This window comes from Zootermopsis nevadensis, unplaced genomic scaffold, assembly GCF_977971745.1.
Source record: "Zootermopsis nevadensis isolate Lab colony 2312 unplaced genomic scaffold, Znev_1.0 Znev_ptg000024l, whole genome shotgun sequence".
NCBI lineage: Eukaryota > Metazoa > Arthropoda > Insecta > Blattodea > Termopsidae > Zootermopsis > Zootermopsis nevadensis.
Genome location: NW_028259156.1, coordinates 14,784,413 through 14,808,241, shown reverse-complemented (window position 1 = coordinate 14,808,241; position 23,829 = coordinate 14,784,413). Strand labels below are relative to the sequence as shown.

The following is a 23,829-nucleotide window of genomic DNA, read 5'->3' as shown; positions in this document are numbered from 1 at the left end:
CAATCAATCACTGCGACTGCTCATTTCAGTGGAAATCACATTTGGAAACCGGTTAGAAAAATTGTAATTTTTTTACCGATAAAATGAATAAAAATGATGTGAATGTTTCAAGTGTGAATACAACAGGACTAAATCATACGTTTATGTAGCATACATACAAGTAATGCACATGTAATTCAGTGGTTATGAAAAAAGTGTACAGAAGTTCGATGCCTTTTAGTCTTCCAGAGCTTCCGGGTTCAAATTTACCGGAGACTAAGATTTTCCGTAGTTTTCTTTATTTCCGCCAGGAAACTACTAGTATGGTATTTTAAATTACGCCACAGCCGTTTATATCCACATCACTACTCAAACACCACGCTATATAATCAGCTTCGTTAAGTAAAGCATAAATAAAAATAAGCAGACTCTACATCCGCTTTGTACATCGGAAATCCACTCTCCTCTTCCACGTGACTGAAACCTCAAGTGTTTCACACCACTACTGACATCTATCTATGAAAATGAAGCAGAGGATCAGCAGCCCGAAATAATTAACACAAAGACTTATCGTGATTACTGAGTCTTCACTAATAACACGAGGCTGGGCGAACTGAACTGAGCTTCAAGACTGTCAACTTACATACCTTTGTAGAACCTGTCATGAAAACAGCTGTTAGGAATTTTCTCACCTTTTTTTTTACCGACTATTATCTCCGTCAACCAACCAACTGCATCGAACAGAGCTTCTGAGAAGCTGACATTCGCTCAGATAGTCAAAGAATTCCGACTTTTATGGAATCCAGATGTAATTTAACGCAAACAGTCAGAAACATTCAAACTTCAACTATCAGGTTCTAAAGTTGTTTTACTGTTTCAGACTACGTGAATCTAAGCATTGCCTTAATTAATGGATCCATCATTTCAGTTCAACGAATTTTTGTTGAACATACTAAGTAACCACCAAGGAAAGCTTCATTTTCCTGAAACAAGTTCAGTTCTGACACAGACGTTAATAGTTACTGGTAATAATTCTTTGTGTAACTTATGGCTTCACGTTTCGCTTCTCAACACGTATATATAATCTATAACGAATGAGAAGGTATAATCACTGATAGAATGGGTTATCACAGCGATTGGGGATCTTTTTGATATATCTAGAAGGATGTGAATTATTACATCCGAATGATCGTAAAGATCCATTTCAGGTTTCCTCTTCTTAGTAGGCAGTATCAGCAATGCCGAAAAGTCGAATAAATAAGCTCGTCTTATGTTCCCCATTCCATGTAATTGATACAAGGAGGAACAGATTTATTTTTAAGTTCTGAACAATTATATCGAAAGAAATTAGCGTAGACAAAGATCTTTGGGTCCCCACCTAAAGAACCTTGGTTTCAGTTGAAACAAATCATTTTATAATAAATAAAAACGCTAAGGTATGCAAGTACCTCAAAGGTTTAATTTCATCTGTGTAGCATTCGTCAAATTCCAGACAAAATAAATAATTATATTAGGGCACTGAAGGCATTTATTAGCAAAATGTGTTAATGAGAATCTGTTCAGTATATCTGTAGACTGCTGACTAATTAAAAGACAAACCAATTAATTTAATAAATAAATATCAAATGAACAATATAGCGCAATGACAAAGTATGTACCTTATTAAATGATTACGCAACTAAGTAATAAATTAAAAAGTCTTCGATTTGGATAACAGGTTGGGATTTGTTTTGTACGGCTAAGCAACTGTTTTCTTCTGAGGAGGAACAATGTACCAAGGAGTTGGTTAAATATTGCTTTTCAAAGAATCTCAACGGAGTTATAGTCGATACTTGGGACTGCTGAACACAGATATCATGATATATCCTACATATTTTATTTGCACAGAAAACCAATCCGCTTAATAGGAGAAGGGTTTGCAGCACAAAGCCACAGTAAGTAGGGCCTCGTAAAATACTCATACATTCTGTGTAGTGTGGAATACTAGAATTTCTGCTTGGAGTGTTCATTGTAACGCTGAAGCCTCCAAGCTTTCTCTAGTGGCAAGTGGCAACTTCAGTGTTAGGTCAACAGTAGCATGCAAAAGAAAACGACTGCCACAGGAAATACGAAGCTTTGAAACCAAACAACTTCGCGGTAATGCCATCCAGACGCATCTGTCATAAGGGCATAGATATATTTAAAAAATTATTTTTTGTATTGACGTGTTTGTTTATAACGCAGACTCCCTCAGAAACCTTATTTGTGCTATTTCCAGATTCCATATTCGGTTGCGCTATGAAGTGTATTCTTATTTTATTTTCAGATATTTGTTTGACAAAGTTCCTGACACTGGTTTTAATATTGCAAACATATCTGTTTATTTGCGCGTGTGTGGTGGAATACTTAAATCATATATATAAAATGTATAAATTAAAACTGAGATGTGTTTAATCTTAAATTTCATAATTTAGAACTCGCTACTCTCAGAATACCAAAAAGTAGAGCAAGTTAAAATCTAACGTGCGTACAACAGCGATCAATTTATTATAGTGTGCTTAAAGTTTTTATAGTGATAGATCTTCACAGATTTCAGAAAATGTTTATATTATTATATTGCGGAATTAAAACATAACATGCTATCATGTATAACAGTCTACAAGTTTACTTTTCTTTTATAGAAATAACTTGTACGTAAAGATTTATGTGGTGAAGACATACCCTAATCGTGCCTGTAATTTGTTATGATTTATTTTGTTGGTTAAAATTGTAAACGTGGTTTGGGCGCAAGATTCCGATGACAGGTACGACAGGTTTCAGGAAGTGAAATTTCTAACAGCAGAAATTATGGACAGTTTTAAATCACAGTGGTTCGTAATTATTTATTACTTCCGCTAACATTTTTTTTATAAAATATAAATAAATACAGGAAGTTGTAAATTTACCCGAAAACTATTGTTTATATATTTATTAAGATTTTATTAAAATGATAGTTTGTAAGTATGTACAAAATACAAATATTCCGGATAGAGAAACTGTATGGACTTCTTTAATATTCACCCTGGTCCAATGACTTGCACATGAGTGGCGTACAATTAGATTACCTGATTCTGCGATTCTAACTTATTTCAGAAGGACATTCATTACTTCAGATTCTCTAGACTTATCTAATAAGAGCGGCAAAGCAGATTGGTGTTGGCACAAAACCGTAAACTTGCGTTTAGAGGATATCCAGTTCAAACTTAGGTCGGAGAATTGGATAGTAACTTCAAATTGGGCAGAAGCGTCTCTTTAGAAACCCCTAGTTATTCATTCAGTGTTCTTAATCATCTTCCAGTCATAAAACATGTTATTTAACCTATGTATTTCAAGCCTGAGAATACACCAATAAGAAAATTAAAGTTTTTAAAGTCAAAGTTGTAAAATACTTGAAAATCGGATGGTAGCATTCTGACAACTTTCTGAAAGTAGCCACATGTTCTGCTTTCAGATGTGCCAAAATAGTTGTCTTCATACTTCGCCTCCTTCCCCGCCTTTAATTTAACAATGCTTCATTCTACACACCCCTCTTGACAGTAACATTAAGACAAAAATCAGCTTCCTAGCAGCCTCTCAAATATAAATGTTAGTTACATGGAAGTTATAAAGTAATCCGTTGAAAGGTGTATACTGATTAGGCTACAAAACTAAGAAATAATAATACTTATACTAGAGTAATTTAATTTATCAAGTGCAAAGATATGACTGGTAAACTCAAAATTTACTAGCAAGTAAGAGGTTATTAATGTAAAACGCTGGAATCGTTCTATTTGGAAATATAAACTAAAATTATGTTGTTATAATTTTACAAATTCCTTACGTCTTTATTAAAATAAAACCTACGATTCCATAATGGTATATACAGCTACTTAATAAATTAAGCTTTTTCATGTAATTTATATTATATGAAAAAATAAATAGTCTAAAAGGCCAGCCGATACAATACATAAACATTTCGGTATTTGACATAAATTTAATAGTTCTTACTTAATACATGCCTGGGTGATTAAATGAATGTAGTTTCTTAAACATGCATGTTTTTCCATTTGTGTCAATCGTACTACTTCACTAACTATCTAAAAGCCCAGGACATTTTCCGTAATATTTACCCCACATGATGTCACGATCCATTAAGCCCGTAAGCACTTGAGAAGTAACAAATTATCGACACTGCATAATCTATTTTCCGCCAAGACTTTTGTAGCTTTCCATTAACGGAGCCGTTCTACAGGATTACCATCGATCCTTCTGCAAACATTCTGAATACTTGCCTGTTCAAAGGGGTCACGGGTGAAAAACAAACACTCTTGTTTAAGAAGGATGTCTGGTGCTTTACTTGGTAGAATATTTGGAGGAAAATGCATAGTTTTTAAAATCTTTTCTTCTTCATACACCGTTCCGGGAAACAACACGCATCTTTTAATTCTTAACATCTTGACGTACGTTGTCATGTATTTTGAAAGGTTTACAAGGAAAATCTGATAGGAAGCTTCCAGAGCGTCCTGAATATATAAATTACAATAGTTACCCTCAAGCAGATCTACAAACTTTCTAAATTCTGGATTTATTTTTAAAGAGGATTACGAAAATCATACAAGGCACCTGTACATTTAACTTCACCGCGGGAAAAAGTAATGTTGATTTAGGTATGGAGAATCTTTGTCTCTGACTGGGCACTTGGGTGGTCTCAGAGCAAAGGCAGTTCATTTTATATTTGTAGCAATTCAATAAGAAAAAACCACATACTTAAATAAAGTCATTTCCTCAGTCACTGCATATAAATCTGAGTCGGGCAATTGATAAATTAATATATATGAGACAGGCTGGAGTAGCCGAGAGTAGATGGAAGGGTAATATTAAAATGGATATTCCAGTGGATCCAAAAAGTTCAAGGGAATTACGGCAGTTTGAATGCTTTAATGAATTTTAGAATTCTGTAAAATCAGGTAACTGCTTGACTTGCTGAGTTGCTGTACACATTTAAAGTAATACAGATTATCAGGAGCTACTTACATTATAAAAATGGTTAAAATAACTTCATTAATCATCCTTATAATATTGGTAGGCAGATTAAATATAAAAAGTATTGCACATGAAAACTAAAGTACTCCGTTTATAAGAAAAGAGATTAATAATTAACAGCAAAGTTCCAGCTTCCTATCCGTGAGATGAACGAAGATAAGGAAAGAGCGACTATCAGTATGCTTAATGTTTCAAGCGTGAGGCATCGAACACATCATCAAACAAAGAATTCTTGGAAGCCAAGTGCTCCAAAGCCCAAAGCCTGCACTAGCTTGCCACTGTGATTACACTGCTCAGTCATCTCGCTGCGTCCAGCCCTGTGTGTTGATAAGGTGAAGACGTTTCCATTAAGTCCCTCTGACTTAGTACTTTGAGAAGAAACTCATTTCTCTCTTCACTGGTTCGCACTGTAGTTAATATTAAGCGGTTCGTATGGATCTAGGTGATAAATGATGGGTTGAAAGGGAGAGAAAGTATGTGAAGAAACGATACGGTAAGTGTGTCAGTGCTGAGATTAACGACGAACTAAGTAATGAGTAGCCGATAATCGCTATTTTGGCAAATAAATTCCCCACCTCTAAGAGATCAGAAGTTGCTTACCGTGCTCACAAGAATACGGCACTGGACCAAATTCTTAGCCACTTAAATCCCATATTTTCCGTAAAATAAAAATTCTGTCGCAAAAAATATATTCTTCATAATTTATTGCGGTTGCAGGCCATGCACTTTTATTCGACAACCTCCTCGTTATTTCTATTTTACTATACCTGAAAATCGACACAGCATGTTCAGAAAATCGTAGATTAATCAAAAATATGTGGATGATATCCTAAATTTACATGTAATAAATATGTATCTAGAAATACATTATTTTAAATATTTATTTCCTGTCTCGGAATAAACTTCCAAATACGTAAAGGTGTTTAGATAAAACATTATAAAGATTAAACGTAATTGGGCTTATTGGACGAGATGTCTGAGTAAGACACAGTACTTAACACTGTAATTCACATCCCTTAGCTATCGATGCTTGCTTTAGGTTGTGTACTTCCTGACCAATAGGCAACGGAGTTAGAGTTTTCTCTTCTTATTCCCAAGGGAAATTGGGGTAAACATAGTAGAAGATGCGACGGGGAAGTAGAACCATATGACAATCATATTTCATATGAAGTTAGGTAGATACAAGGGTCTGAATACTGCCATGCCCGCCGGCAGGTAGAGTACAAGGCAAACGAACGAGACATACGCTGCAGTCTTCCTCAAAGAAATTAGTTTTGAATGCATTCAGAAGAGCCTATTAAATTCAATTATAATGATAAATTTATTCAATAAATTTGTAAAAGATTAAACATGAAAAATGTTTACTGCTATGCAGTTTATACACTCTCGCCTTTACGCCTACGGCTAGAAACAGGAAGATTAAAATATAAATCGAACCACAATTCTACCTGTTATAGTATACTCTCTTCCGATAGGAAAAACATGAATTCAGAAATCAGGTCGGAAAACTAATCAGTTTTCAAATTATAAATCATCACTTTAATAAAAAGTGACAGCAGTGATTATTACAACAGCCTTATCTAACATTTCGGTAAATACGTGTGGCCACTCTCATCTGTTTCAGAGTCCACTCACCACTAGACAACAGCGCATTAGGCTCTGCCACCAAATTCAATGATATACGATTGTTTCTGGAATGTTATTGCCGTTGTGTGAGATACAGCATATTTAAATTAAATAAGATGACTGTCTTCTGGGTTGTAGCGCCGCGCAGTCTGGCAGCATCATGATCCATCAACATCAGGGCCGCATCCAGAAGACAGCCATCTTCGGACTCATCGCCGTGAAAACGCTAAAACCTATTGACGCTAATGACGCATGAAATCCGCCAAAATGCATTTTGACGTTCACTAGTATTGCTAAGTATAGAAACTAACTTATCGCCGAACATATAAACATTTTTAAAGAAGAGATACGTTTACATTTATAAATAAATAAATAAAATAAATAAGCCGTTTCAGCCTTTTTAAGAAAGTAAATTTAATTAATTATGGCTCTTACTATATTCAAACAAGAATAAAATCCCATGTGTACACATGCCACATATAAAAACAGAAAGGAATGCAATATGTGACGACAGTCCAACTTTGTGGTTACATTCCGTAACCCTGGTTACACCATGCCAAATGCAGGCATTCAAAATGTTTCCCGCAGGAGAATCATGTCTGAATTTTTCTAACAAATAATATAATTTAAAAAGTATTTCTGAACTTAAATTTAACAAAATAATTAGTACATTAATACATTATTAAGATATTAATTCGGCAAATATTTTAGGGATGAACGTTAGGGGATCTCCCGGTCACGAGGATAAAACCCAGAATTTTTACGAAGCGAGGAGATGAAGTTTTCAACTTCTGTCACGGACATTAAACACTTGGGTCGGACCGCAGCGAAAACACTACATGAAATGTTCCTCGTTCTCAATACAAGCATAAGACTGCGTTGCTAAGCAAACGAACAACACACAACCAGCAACTGAGTAGAAGACGTAAGTGTTTGGAATGCAAAGTTATTCAAGCACGTAGATCCTGCGGCCACCCGTTCTGTCTGTCAATTAGTTCTGATGGCTGACGCTTCTGTTAATGTTGATGAACCCTCAGATTCTAATACGAGAGAAGCGGTAATTAACTTATAGTTTTAGTCAGTTTATTTGTTTAATATCTACCTATCTGCACAGGTTAGTCGCAGCTGCTCACGTGTTATTCAAATAAAACCGAACATCTAGAAGTAACACAGAACTTAAATTTCAGGAGTTGAAATTGTATATTTTACAAAGAGATAGAAACATGGTCTAATATTTATTATCACAACTGTTCGGTTGTTAGAGGATTAATCATGAATACGCGGATTTATCATGGTTTTTATTATTTTAAGTGGAGACAGAACCTTGAAAATGGACTACAACTACCTCCTTAAACATCCTTACCTGCTGAAAATTCACTATCAGATCTCGTTCAAAGCTAAATAAAAATATCGTTTGAAACCTAAAATTTACGAAATTATAACAGACAATAGCAATTTTGCCGAGTTCGCAGATAGGTCTTCATGTGAAGTGACCCTAATTATTATCCTATATGAAACGAGATTAAATTGTGTCGATACATTTTGGCGAAAGTGCGAAATAACAATTTTTAGAAATATCCATTTGAATGTTCTTTGACTTCTTACATTGCGAGCAGACAGATATAGATAAGCTAACAGGCGTATTTTTTTACAAAATCGGTTGTGAGTAAGCTCCTGCTTATCCGAATTAAACACTAAAAATGCATTCTAATTAATGAAGAACAAATTGTACCACTCATTTTAATGGAATAGTTTTCAGTTTGTTTCAGAATATCAGTGTAACTGGCGACTGCCAAGTGAAACGCAAGATATTTTTTTTTTCAGACAGGCGCATAAGCTAGCACAGACTAAAAATGTGAAGTTCGTTTGGATGTTTTATTTGCTGTTATAATCGCGTTAACAACGAGGCGGTGTCGCTGTGTAGTAACAGTCTAAGGGGCAGTGCACATTTAACCCTACGCTTTTCTGTACACATGAAAACATCAGATACAAAACTCCCCATACAGCTGAATGTCTGTAAAATACGAAACAAAATTGTGCTTTACAATTCTGAATAAAAAACACGAAAGAACCAAAGCGAACTGCAGAAAATCAATAGACTTCACCCGATTTTATTCTCTGGAAAATAATACGAGATATAAAGTTTGTCTCTGCTTCGAGGTTGAATATAAAACTGTCTGGAAAAAGTTCAACTACAGATAACTTAAAAAGGATGCAATAGGCTGATTCCTGTCGCAGACATCCGTTTTGATTTGGTTATATTTTATTATATTCTCACCTTTTCGCATGTCGAAACTCAAATCGATGTTACCTACAATGTATAATTGACTTTGAATATCGTGTTTAGCTTACGAGGACGCAGATGCTGCTGGAAGTTGACATATCTTTGTAGTTCAACTCTGTGGAAATGCAATTTTAATTTAATTTAGTTAAGTGCAGTTTACAACAGTTAACTAGATCAGTATAGGTTTTAAACTAGGGTAATCTCATAAAAACTACTCTAATAAAGATGAAACGTACCGAGAGTCAAAACTGAGTGGTTAGCAAACCTGATACGTATTCGAGACGTTTCGGGCTCAAATCTCGGCCTAAATACCGACAATCACCACCGAGGGCCTTCTGTATTTCTCCTCATTCCCTCCTCCAGACAAATAATGCGACTGCACATCGACTGATTAAAGTTAAGTTATAATGGCGGGACCTTGAAATATCAGTAAAATAGCCATACGAGCATTTTAATAGGTAATTTCAACAGGCAGGTATTGCTCAAGAAAACTTGTATGACAGAGTTCAGGATTTGTAGCCTATTCCAAAGAATAGGAAATAATGTCATATTTTTGTAATTATTATGTTATAGGAAACTGTCTCACATTCCTTATTAATTATGACGGTATAATTCGGGTCCTATTTTTATATTCGTCCATTATTCTGATACATTCTCTTCATAATTACTTGAAGTCGAAGTTTGGAAAAGTTTAAAATTAGTGTCTGTAATTGAACTAAACCTGGGAAGACAAATGTAGGAGTAGACTAATTCTCGTTGTCCTTAGAAACGAACACAGCCGATTTATAACTTACCACTCTGGTTATTTATGACAATATTTAAACTGCGGAGACGGCGATAATTAGTAATGAATACACAAAGATTTGTTATTTATTCGTGGTTTATTCAACATCGCGGTCAACAGCTCGGATTACATCGTGTCTAATTATAGGAGGATTTATGAATAAGAATATGAAAATAAGAAACCATGGCGTGATTAATGTACTGTTCCGACATTTTCTTGGTGAGACGGAGGAAAACCACGGAATAACTCAGTCAAGATGGCCGTTCTCTGGGCCAAGATTTCAAGCAGGGATTTGGAAAGTACGAAGCAGGGTTGCTGACAACTAGACTGCGACTTTGGGTTTGGAAGAAGACAGTCGAGAGCTTCTTGAATGTATTGTCCTGAAATTCGCCTGACAAAACCAAGGAAACAAACTGAACATCTAGCCATGTAGATCTTTTTCCATTCTGGCTGGGTTCCGAAATCGAGGTTGGCTAAGGATAGCCGATACGCCCACCTTGCATTGTGCCAAGTTTGTTTGGACGTTTATAACACACTATGGACTGTGCTTATTTCGTTTATGTAACAATTGTATAGTAAAGTTAGTCCACTACTTTATGAAAGAAAAACCCGAACAAAAACACTTTACCTGCCAGCACGCGCATTCATTGTTTCATTCCAAGAACAGTTTCTAATGAATGAACTAACGTCAGCAGTGAGACCTCTATGTCCGGAAACACCGTCCTAAGCTACATCCCGCTGAAGTTCTGCCAATGACGCCACATAAAACTTGATGTGAACTGTTTACATCAAAGAAAGCTTGTGGATGTCTGGTCCGTGCCGGGTTTTATGAGCACTGCCATGTTCTCGTCGTGTCCGAGAAAGTCCGTTTCTGTCGCTCGTGAACATCTGAACTGATGTAGGACTTAGGGAAATTAAACTCAGTACCTAAGTCACACACTGTACTTCAAATATAGGCATGTTTATTACGAGTTCTTTGTTTAAAGTGAGAGAATAATGGAAGTCAATTTGTGTCCATGAGTCAGCATATTTATCTCGGAAAATGCATGACGAATTTAGATGACATTTTTTATTATTAATACGAAATAAAATATGAAAGGACAATTTAATTTTTATACGTACCGGCCGACCCGACGTGAAACTCAAATATAACCTTACTAAACGTTTTCAAAAAAATAGATTATCACACAATGATTGGTAAATGGCATAAAATACATAACTCGATATTGCAACTCGTATTTTAAATACTTTTCGGATAATAAAGAAAAAGACAGCATGGGCTCCGAAATTATTAATAGAAACCAAGGCAGGAACTATAACGTCTGTACTGAGACTTTTAATTTACTTCATACTCTGAGATTTAAGAATATAATGCATGTAGTCCTGACTTCACAAAGTATAGGCTTACAGCAGACTTATATCAATTTGTCACCGTCACAGACAGCCCCAAGCTCCTTAGTACCAACCTCCAAAGGCCAAACACATGTAAAACATGCTACAGACTTTTTCAGTTACATTTTAATTTAATAATTTTTAATTTTAATTTTTTCAACAACGAAGCTTTTGCTATATTTATCGCCAACTCTACAGTAGGTTTCCTCCTCAACACGACAGAGCAGTTGAGAGTAAAGACACAAACGGTGCATAGGATCGATACTATTTTGTCTACCGTCGCTCTAAGCGAACTTTAAACAAAACATACGAACTTCAGTAAGCGCCACTCACTCCACACACGTGGTTTATGCGACAGAAGGCTTCATGCAGACATAACAGACTGTAAAACTTGACTGTCTTTGCGAAGCAAAATGCATAGCTCTGGCGAGAAAACCACGTAAATGCGCGACGCTGTAAACTTATCACAAAAACCCCTCTGGGATGATAAGCTAATTTCTGATATAACATTAGGGATTAAAGACTAATGAAGAATCTGTCTACACGTGTTACTGATTTTCCAAGAACTCGTCATCAACCGTCATATATCAGTCAACTGTAAAATGTAACAAATATTGAATCGAATTATCAATCAATGCTGTGAACTAAAAGGTCCCAAAGCCTTTGTTTTATATTATGCAGTAAAAAGGTGCTTATGTATGAATCACCACGGTTACAAGTCTTTTTGGTTCTGCAAACAATAAAATTTAACAAACTCTCTAGTACCAGAACACACATCTTCTACCAAACACTTAACTCAATTCTTGGTCAGTACTATCCACATCGAAACTTCAAAACATACATCTCTACATTAACTACAATATTATTATTCGGTCTTCTAGGCCGTCCACGCATCCGTTTTCCAACACGTTTTTCTACTAAGAATGTTGTAAGTACTCATTTACTCACTCAGGCTATCTACACGTCCAGCCTACCAATAATTTCAGTGTTACATACAGTATTACAAACGTAATGTCCTAAACTACACACTCACTACATCATATTTTGGGCCCAATATTTTTTGAGTAGGGCTGCTTTTATCTACAAACATATGTCGTCTATATGCCTCCTTCTAGTCAGATCCCACACGTCAAAATTATATACAGATTCGAACACAGTGCTTGGAAAACAGACTGACGGGAGAACAGTAAACGTTACAAAATACACATGAAAACACTCTCGAATTTATGTACGTGCCAAAAATAAATCTTCCGGACGCCAATCAAGTACGAGGTAGAATCCCAGACAAAGTTGTCGCTGTGCCAACCCTCACGCTCTGAAACTGTATTGTGGGCGCAGACCACGCATTCTAGACCTCGACACTACTCAAAGACTGAGTGGCGACGAGCTTCACACTCTAGCCAATGTGATGTTGTGCTTTCTGAAAATGAATAGCCCCAAAACTATTCTGGACATTTTCATGAAAATTTAAACTCGATGTTGCAACAGCAAATTAAAAGATTCTACGTAATTAATATCAGTTCAATTATAGTTCAAACGAGTATTTTTATGCTGATGAAAAGAGAGAATTCTCTGAGTTATACAGAATATTTAGGACGTTATTTCTGGGTTCATTCCCAAACAGAAATATTGCATAAACACGGGTCAATTGTCAAAATTTAAGATGAATTGAACGGCACAAATCACGATTACAGATGTTCTTCCAGCATGACGGGAAACCCCACATTTCAGTCGATACGTAACGGAGTTCAGGATGTGTCTCTGGCCGGTGGACTGGCCGTGGTGATCTGCAGAATAAGCCACTGCGGTCACCGGACCTCACTTCCCTAGATTTTTATAAGGTTACATGAAAGATGTGGTGTGTGAACGCAAAGAAAATAAGAGAAAGACAACATAATCTAATTTCATTTCTGCACGACACACGAGTGGCCTGAATGTTTTATTTACGTTCAAATCATCACAAATTTCAACAACCTGTAGCACGGTAACAATTAATAGTCGGACCTATATTCATTAACATTTCTGAGTGTAAATCAAATCCTGAATTATCCACATAAAGTTGTCGGACATTGTTTCCCCCACCATTGTTAGAGCAGGAGAGCGAATATTGATGTCCTTAACTGATAACTGCCCAAATTAAGCTTTTAGAAACACTAAAACAAAGGACATAAGTAAACCTGTCCCGCTACACGCCATACAGGCGTTTGGGGGGAGCGGAGGTATAGCTCCTATTCATTCTTAATCTCGGCACTAGATAGAGGTGAGTGGATAGTGTCACGTTCCGGCCGTGCTTTACCCTCGGGAAAGGACCCCGGAACCCATTGGACAGGAGGCTGGGTTGGCTCCAGAGCCGGTTTGGACGCAGAGGCTAGAGGAGAAAATCCTCTGACCCCGTCGAGGATTATACGCAAATAAACCGCCTACTATACCCAGAAACAAGAATTTATAGACTGGACATGAACACAATTAATTAACAATCACTATGAAATTTCTTAAATCTTTCTCTCAAATCTAGGCTGAAGGAGAGTGTAAAACTGAAATAACATTTCTTACTGAAAACTGTTGGTAACGAATCGTAGCCACAACGAAAACGCCACAGGATTTAGTCTGTTATAAATGCGGAACTTCTGGTGCAATGAACTCCTGACTTCTTTGATCAGCTGCCTGGTCTAAAGAATTTAAAAGGCGATAGGGCGTGGTTGAATACATAAATCTTCTGATTTCCTTTTCCAAGGTCTCCATGATGCACTGTGAGGATCCAGGGCCTAATTCAAAGCAGAACATACAATCCCACGGAAACATTTCCTGTCCATGCCATTACGAATTACTGTTGCAAATATAACTAGCTCAATACTCGTACGATAAGCAAGTAATGTCTAGGAATAAGTAGGCTTAGTACGTGTCTGTATCCTGGTAACAACATTCCTCAGTCGAATCACGAAAAAGGATAATTTTTTAATAAAATTTCTTACGGGCGACGGCCAACTGTTTACAAAAACCTTTACCTTTTCATAAGTTTTCATCTAATATTTTTTAAAGTTGTAGACTTATTTGTATTTCAGGTAGAGTCATATAATTACCCAAATGTTTTAAATCCAGATCTACACTGAGCATGTATGAGCCGGGATAGCTCAGTTGGTATAGTGACTAGCTACGGGCTGGACGACCGGGGTTCGATCCCCGACGGGGGCAGAGGATTTTTCCTCTAGCCTCTGCGTCCAGACCGACTCTGGGGCCCACCCAGCCTCCTTTACTATGGGTACCGGGGTCCTTTCCCGGGGGTAAAGCCGGCCGGGGCGTGATGCTGACCACTCACCCCCATCTAGTGCCGAGGTCAAGGAAGAGAGGAGCTATACCTCCACTCCCCCCAAGCGCCTACATGGCGTATAGTGGGACAAACTTTACTTTTACTTACAGTGAGCATGTCGGAATTAATGTAAAAGGTTAGTTTTCTCTCCTGTGACCGAAACGTGTGTTAGTGCCGGAAAATAGAAACAAAACAAGTAGCCATTCTCTTCTCTTTGCCTTTACCATTAAAAACTAAGCATGGAACCACACGCTTCTTTCTGTGGTGAGTGTTCAGTGAAGCAAAATTAAATATCTTCTCGGTTACGTAGCTTTCAACCCGATAAATGAGGTATTGATTATCTAAATGTACGTCTGACAGATTGTGTATGTGACATAAGTTGTGAAATAGCTTTACTTCCTACCATCCACTCACATTCACAGAGATGACGTTCTCTTACCAAGAATGCAGAACACAGTTACTGGGAGTTGATTAAATTTTGCGTACCACGTATAAATAGGAACCAGTTACTATTCCGTTTCATTAATCTGAGGGAAATTAACACAAAATATACTAAACACTCTTATAATGCCATATTCAGAAACTTTAGTATGTCCGACTAACACTGAGTTCATAACAACTGAATCTATACTTCCTAAACTTAAGTCTCAGTTGTTCCTATGCCTCTAACTTCGCGATGTTATCGCTCGAACAGCGAGATTCATGATTCGCTAAATTAAGAGTTAAAATCATAGTTATATTTCATTTAAAATTACCAAAAAACAAAAATAAATTTGTTCTAATACAATGCTAATAACTACTGTCAAGAAAGAATTGTTTTAAGCACAAAGTAGTATTAATTTGCTAATTATAAGAGACTGAAAACATTTTAAATCTCTTAACTTATATTGACACTTTAGAGTTTCTATCCCTGATGGGAAAGTTTTAACTTTTTAACTTCCATTTTATTAAAATCTCATATTACAGTTCATGGCGTTGCTTGTGCTGGAGATTCGATGTCTGTTAAAGCTCATATGGCAACAAAGTACATGCGACTCTCGTTATACGCGGAGATGCATTCCTACAAATCGCCATGCACATTTAGAAAGCGTAAAGTGGGAAACGTATAACAATAGCCATTTTTTTTAAACTTGATCCAAAATAATTTAATGCTAAGCTCATCATCCGCATCACATTGCCTGATAAGCCTAGAGACGGTTCGACGCATGTAATAGGCTTTTAGATTTAACCGCGGATAGGATATTGATGCTCCTGATGGCACTGAAGTAAAACCGCGGACATGTGAAAAAGCAGATGGCATAAGGGCGTGTAACTAAGTTACTTGTAATAATTAAAACGTCTTTTAGAAAAAATTTACATATGAAATTCCCTGGGAAGTTAGGTACTGTGCCGATAAAATCTAAATTCACGTTGAAATCATACCTGTACGTGGTGGTCTAAAGCTTTTTTTTATCGCGATGTGATGAGTACTTCATGCGTTTTGTGATGCATCTGGAAATAAAAGAAATTCAATAATAACAATGACAATAATACTGATAAAATATCAGGAAGGCATATGATATCTTTACAAACCACAACACACCAAAAACCAGCTTCAAAAGAACCTCAAAGTCTGTCTGAATGAAACTTTATCATGGCGAGCGCTATGACGATATTTCTATCAGCTTGAATTACTGTGGTCCTATTTATCTGATTTTCAGATGTGAAAACAAGTGAATGTAATACGAGCAGATGCCTATGGCGTAGCCCTAGTGTATGATCGTTGTGAATGTTACCTTGACTCTTCATTGCATGTGGCTGCGTCAGTTAACCATTGTAATTGGGACACATTATACATTAATGCACAACGCTACTGGCAGAATGGTTTTACAGTTTCAGCGAAATGTAAGTATTTTGTTTCCAGACAGACGTATTTTAGTTTTGTACTCGTGATATCCTCAGGCATATATTATTACATCAGACTGTAATAACCTCAGAATTAAAAGCACAGATGTTTCAACGAAAATTTAACAAAAAAACTGGTTTCTTTATTCTATGGTTCTTTGCCTTGGTGTCCATTTAGTGAAGTACTGTTGCAGAACTAATGGCTCTACACATATAACACTGCGCAGAAATTAGTTTTCGTCGTTAATTGTTTATTACACTGAATATTTATTTTTGAGGTTACGCCTATTTAATGCTCACTTTATTAACATTTTTTACTCCGAGCCGAATTTTAGAAAAAAGACTAAGTTTAACTGAGCTTGTTGTTAACTATAACTCATAGTAAACTTACACGAATTACTTTATCCTATAATTAGTGTAGAAACTAATACAAAATTTCACTTAAGTCCGCTCAGTAATTTCCTAGATGAAATATGCGGACACTCAAAATGACTAAGGCCATAACCTACGTATGTATTTATTTCATAGAAAAGAACATTAATGTAGTTTAATTTTTTAGAAGGCAGCTCTGTGCATTTAAGATACTGTTACTACATAAACATCAGATTTCAGATAGAACTAATCAAGAACATCAGGATTTTTTTCTTTAAAGAGGGATTTAAGACGTGTCATTACGTCTATAAGAACTTATATATCCCGGGCAGAGGCCTATTGTGTTTTCGACCTGTAATGACAGCGGGAGGTTCCTATGAAGGTCAAATGAATTTAAATAAAATGTTCATTACAGTTACACAATTGGTATCACGTCAAGGTGCCTGAGATCAGAATAAGTTGTAACTTATAGAAACGGGCAGCTGGTCGTAAGTTTAACGACATTTCGCACTTCTTATACACAGCATCAACATAAAACATTCAAGAAACGAGAGGCTAGTTTTTAATCAGCGAAGAGTAAGACGAAATTAGAATTCCAGAAGTGAATCTTGACACGATCGCACCTCCACATGAATATTTAAAGCAGTCTACCTTCCCTCTCTTATGTCTTCATAGGTCGTGAATTGTCATTTCTTACTAGCTGCATCTGCGATATATCGTCCCTGTTGTGAAATTCAATTTCCTGCCTTATGTGTTTGCGGGAAACGTTCCAGTCACCCGGGCCAAAGTTTCGTGGGAGAGGGTTCTCTACCTAGAGCTTCTTGACGTAATGAATGAAGTATTTCGTGACCCAGAGAAACAAACCTACGCTCTCTTACATAAACCCAAAAACAAAAGGAAGGTGTGAGGCTTAGTTCCGTCTGTACGAATAGATGATGGTATGATAAAATGGAATGCTTACTAAAGATTCTCCAAACAGCACCCAAACTAATAAACAAACTTACAAACAAAGCAAACTAACTTCAGGTATAGCAGTGACTTTGCTTTCCTTCAGCACTGAATACATGAGCCTACTTAATTTCCGAAGACAGACTCACCGCAGTGAAAACCTCAAGTCCTACTTAATTTCCTTTCCTATTTTCAAGATTTCGTTCGAAGAGGTAATCGAAATGTATCAGGTTCTAATTTACTCCCGTTACTAAGAACAGATCATTACATTTATCTATCGGGACAACCTGTGCCCCGGCCGAGACTCAAACTGGTTGTCTCCCGAAGACGAATATGAAGCATTACTACTTGGACGGATCTGCACTGGGACTTTTCATTAAATTCTGGATAGTTAATTAGCAGCCAGACATTCGGTGAGCCAAAATTAGGTCACGATTATATTACTACGTGTGATCGCTTGAGGCAGTGTAGCTTGTGACCAGCGATGGGCGACAGTTGTCACGCACACTAACTTGGTTCCTCGAGGTGAAGTGTGGTGTATTAATTACCATGTCAATACTTGTGGCTTCTGTAGGCGAAATGACGTTCGTGTGAGAATCAGTTGATACAGGCTGGCTGTCTCCATTATGCACGGTCTTTGAAAAGTTGATAGTCACACATATAGTCAAGAAAGTCCCTGAGTTTATAAAAATCTTTGCAGCAGGAGTTCGTCTAAATAATATCTAAGAATTCAGTTCATACCTCAATGAAAACACGTCACAGTTACGAAGATATACTGGTTACTGTTGTTAGGAAAACAATAGCTGCTTACACCAAGAAACAACCAAGACCCATAGACACACAACACCAAATTAACTGGTTGTTAAAGCAGGTGGCACATACAGCTCCGGGAGGGTTTCACAGAGATAAATTCCCAGTGTTGGACCCCATTCTAACTCGGCTAAACACACACTCATCCAATGTATTTCGTTATCAGTTTTACTGCTGTTTCCATTGGATAGGAGGCTGGGTGGGCCCCAGAGCCGGTCTGAACGCAGTGGCTAGAGGAAAAAAAAACTCTACTCCCGTCGGGGATCGAACCCCGGTCGTCCAGTCCGTAGACATACATCCCATTATATAATTTTATTCATACTTTTGTCCCTTAACCCCTCGGTAATAAAGTTTGGTTATGTATCTGTAACAACATTGCTCGTAAGACGAATGAAATTAAACTTTTATAGGTGCTTTGAGATGGTAGGAGAATCCTTATTACTTTTCACATTCTGTAGAAGGAAGAAGCGACTATCCGGGGAACTGCAGGTGTCGTCAAGCTTCTGTGATGGCCAATCGTGAGTTTGTGGGTTCTTTATTCCATCGATTTCTGCGCGTTGGCACGTTCTTAAAGAATTAATGACCTACGATATGACTGCTGCTACTGTCTCCGACGTGCGGTAGACGGGGGACAAGACTGTGCCTGGCTAGATTCGATCCGAGTTCCCGTCTTCCTCTCTCTCTCTCTCTCTCTCTGCTGTATCCCGTTTCTTCTCTTTTCAACCAACCGCGTCCAAGCTGCTCGACGGAGGATTTCCCTTGTCAACCGACGAAAGAACTAGTCATCATTACATTATGCCACAATGGTTAATATACCACTAACTTTCGAGAATGTATTTGGTGATCGTCTGTAAAATTTTATCACGGCAAGAAATCTACTTCACTGTCTATATTCCATTTCATTTTACTGAAAAGATATAGATACTATACTTTAACGAAGTCCATATGAGACACCATAAAATCTATAATGTTTCCGATTAAGCTTGTTACAGCAACAAATACGTGTACAGACAACATACAGAGTGCCCCACGAAGACTTTACACATTATAATACGGAATATTAAACTTGTGATTCGGTTTCTCACCGCTGTCAACTGCGCCACGAAGCTAACAGTGATCATTTCGAAAACCTACACTAGATTTGCTAATTTACTATGTGGCATTGCTGCAGTGGGTGTATACATATTTTTGGGACATTCTGTATATACAAGGATGTAGACTATGAAGTCAGAATGGTCGTCAAACGCAGATATGGAAGGCGATAGTTATGACAACATACGTAACATCTTCTCAGGGGGGGAAGATCCCAGTGGTTTTCGTAAATGTTCGAGTGCTCTGAACTATTCCTTATTGTTCTGCCTCACTATCTGCAAACGACATTCCCCATGCATTAGATGCAATGCAATCCTGTGAGCGTAAGTGACATTCTGCTGAATGAAATCAATACCACACTACCCAGAGCGAACTGGGGAAGTGTGCACTTAGCTGACTCACACTGTGGCCAGTCCTCTGCTTAGCTTTGTTATAACTGGAAGGTTGCTAGGGTTCCGAGCTGACAAAGTTCCGTAAGAGGTGTTACCTACTCTTCACACAGCATCCACCTAAAACTTGTTCCTGTACCAGGGCATCGGCCGATGACGGCGTTAAGAGAGAGTGGAGATAAACCACAATTTATTCTTAACTTAAGCACTCTATGATGAAGAGTGACCACTTGACGTTTCGGCCGCGTTGCTCACGCGTAAGGAACCTCAAGTACCTACCTGAGAGGAAGCTGAGTAGGTCTGGACCGTATTAAGATCCAAATATTACAAATTTCTTTATGAAGTTCAGTCTTGTTACAAAATGTCTCCAAAGTAGATAAAATGTCCGTCACAACGGATTCTACCCCCCTCGTTTTACACGCATGACAAATCCATAGCCGTTGAGGGAACAGGGAAGCGAGTAACAGCATTAATAAAGGGGATCAGAATACGCCGCGCTCATGCGGCAATTTCTCCGGCACTGCCGTGCGGAAAGAAGTCTAATAACGATACGACAGGGGCTTCCAGACAAACGATGTATGAAAATGGAAGTGTGGAATTTGTGGACAAAAAGCCAACTTAGCATGGACTTGAGGTCGTAGCAGAAGGTAGCGCAGTCAGATAAAGACTATGACTACCACCATCTGCTACGCTTCTGATGCTCTACGTACGACGTTTTATTATTATTATTATTATTATTCCATCTATTCACCATTTTATATGGTGTTTACTTCTTTGTACCTGAGACAAACTTTGCCCCTGAGGTGCATAGTGAAGCAGTTATTTCCGAAATATATTTTGTTTTTAATTTGTGTTACATGTATTATATAATTTTATTGTCTTTCGAATGATGAATGAAGATACTTTATTAATATTATTATTATTATAATCTTCATCATCCGCCACCACTATATGAAATTAAACATAATTGTTTTCGGATGTGCAACTCACCACTACATTTTGTACACTTAATATCGAATCACCCTGTATTTAATAGTAAAGGTCTTCCGCAATGACTCTGCCTCCAAATTCCTTTCCTTATTTCCTTGTTACTGATGTGATTACTACTGCGTGCATAACGACCACAGGAACCAGGTTTCCAAGAAACTGAACTCAGTGGCATGAGGCACTTACATTCGTAATGAGATGGCTGTGGTTACAGCATCCAACACGAGACAGATGAGTGCTAGAGACGTTTTATAATTTAGAGACCACTCCCGATTTCGTGTGTTGGAACACATTAAAGGGTATATATTCTAAGTCTGATTCACATCCGCTTCTTTAAAGAGAGAAATGGATTAACGACTTCATGTAGTATAAACAACATTGTTTATGTGCTTAATTGTGGAATTCTACTTTGTTCTAAAGGTCAAACAAAGTATTTTAATCTCTTTACTACGGCCCTCCGATTAAAACGGTTTACAATTCTTATAAATAAAGGGCCAGAATATTCATCTACTGTTACCATCCTAATCCTTGCTTTATCGGTTTTATCTTAGTTATTCGTTGTGATTCTTTCGTGTCCTTGAGAACAGACCTTCGTCAGTAGGCCAATCGACCCATAAGCCCAGTTTCACGTACAGTTTAGGTGTTGACGTCAGTTAAAATGCAGAATCACTCCTTGTATACGTCTGTAACAAATGCATCAGCAACCATCACGGCCCTAGGAATCATCTATCCTTGTAACATAAACTTCATGGTCCAGGAAAAGTTTTAGGTAGACGTAAACGCAGAAACTATTCTATTATCAGCTCACTGTCGAAATAATGTTTTCATTTGTTTTTATCGCTACAAATGCGATTTAAACCATCTGCTTATCCAATATTAAGGTTCACATTCGACCCATTCTTAACTTGTACTTGTGAACATCATGAGCCGGGATAGCTCAGTCAGTATAGTGACTAGCTACGGGCTGGACGACCGGGGTTCGATCAACGACGGGGGCAGAGGATTTTTCCTCTAGCCTCTGCGTCCAGACCGGCTCTGGGGCCCACCCAGCCTCCTCTACAATGGGTACCGGGGTCCTTTCCCGGGGGTAAAGCCGGCCGGGGCGTGATGCTGACCACACCCCCATCTAGTGTCGAGGTCAAGGAAGAGAGGAGCTATACCTCCACTCACCACAAACGCCTACATGGCGTATAGTGGGACAAACTTTACTTGTGAACATCACACATCGGGACTAAGAGATAGCTATTCAGTTCTCTTAATGCAGTGTGTGTGTGGTTTTTGACGGTTCATGCGAACAGGAAATTGAGCATGGCATACGAAAAAGCGTGAAAGATGTAGAGAATACATATGAATACATAGTGTGTGCAATTCCAAATAAACTTTATTTCCAATAAAACTTTAAATTTAAGTCTATATGTTGCCATAGTCCACACGTATGTTTCAGTTTTATTTAAACAAGGTTCGATGTCTGTCAGCAAACCTCCTCTTAACTGTTTGTATGTATGTAGAGCGTGCGACTGTTTCTTTGTGTTTACGTCCGTTTATATGTACGTATATTATACTTCTTCTCCGGTACAAAAATTCGGTTTATTTGCGTTTCTACTTCTAAGTGACTGTAGTAGCAGAATGTATGTTTAGTTTTATAAGTTCTTTGCGTAAATTCCCTAAAACGTAAGCATAAATGAGAGAACATTCCCGCCCGTCCGTCCGCATTATAGTCTCATAAACTAACCAATGAAATTCGATGTAAGTTGGTTGAGCGGCTTTTACATTAAAGTATCACGGGGTACACGCCATTATATTTCGCATGTGCTGATGTGAGTTCTAATTTACGTCAAACTAAACTCGAACTACGTAATCGGCCTCCTTATGAAACAACGTCACAGGCAACAAGATAAAATTATATTTCATGAAGATTTTAACTTTTCATTGGAGGGTCTGAATACTTTTAAATGGGTAATATTTTACTAGCAGGTAACCATGCAAATATTTTTTCTTAGTTCCAGTGCTCTCGTGGGAACTATATTAGCACCTTTCGGTGAATAATTAATGTTGGGTTGTTTGCAGGGAAATTATTTCGTGCTGAATGCCAAGAAAATTCACAGATGAGTTTCGAAAGCAGTCACAAACTTTGATTATAAAATACGTAAAAGAACCACTCGAGAAACGATACGTTATATCGGTACCGAGTGAGAATAGTTTCAGAGGTATTTAACAACACTGTTTCAACAACAGACCGTCGAAACAGACGTAAAATTATTATTAATGGTAAACCGACATGGGATTATAAGGCGGCGGTGATGGCTTACTTAAAGGTACTGTCCCAGAAATTGTCTGGAAGGACTGGAATAACCAGGTTGAGAATAAATGATACTGAGTACCTCGCAAATATAAAAATATAAAACATAAGACAGACATTTCACCGATCAGGAAACTTGCATGGGGAACGCAATTGTGATTTTCCACATATCGCGACACATAACGACAAACCTTCTAAAAATAGATAAAGTCTTTTGGCGATTCAGATGATGACAACACAGACACACGATAAAATACGTATTTTCAGAACTGCTTTTCCCACATCCTCTATTAAACTAGACAGAGGAGGAGGAGTCCAACATCTACGGGAATTTAACACGTGTTTACAGGTTTAACTTGTACTCATATGAGTGCATGGAGCCAGACTAGTTATTTAACTACCTATACTTCGATAAAGATCGATAATATTTGATACACACATGAAATAAGTGATCTGTAAGCGCGGTTCATAATTCCTATAAACATCCCTTATCGAAATGATATAGCCTAATATATCTAATTATCTCTATTAATTTCGGATGAAACCTTGTGTATAATATTAGCCACGACATTAACACAATTTTCTTCATTATCCGGGTGCAAAAGTCATTGTAGCAGCAGTGATGAAACAGGATAA

At 37.5% G+C, this 23,829-nt stretch overlaps 2 protein-coding genes across 2 annotated transcripts in view; one reads left to right on the top strand and one right to left on the bottom strand.

The window, feature by feature from the left end:
* Positions 1-23,829, bottom strand: part of LOC110830924 (alpha-tocopherol transfer protein-like) — a 182,946-nt gene that overhangs the window by 106,961 nt on the left and 52,156 nt on the right. Inside the window, exon 2 of the mRNA XM_022066343.2 lies at positions 15,835-15,903. The gene's annotated coding sequence lies outside the window, so the exon portion shown is untranslated. The remainder of the gene's footprint in view (positions 1-15,834; positions 15,904-23,829) is intronic.
* Positions 1-23,829, top strand: part of Ac3 (Adenylate cyclase 3) — a 77,284-nt gene that overhangs the window by 2,678 nt on the left and 50,777 nt on the right. The window lies entirely within an intron of this gene.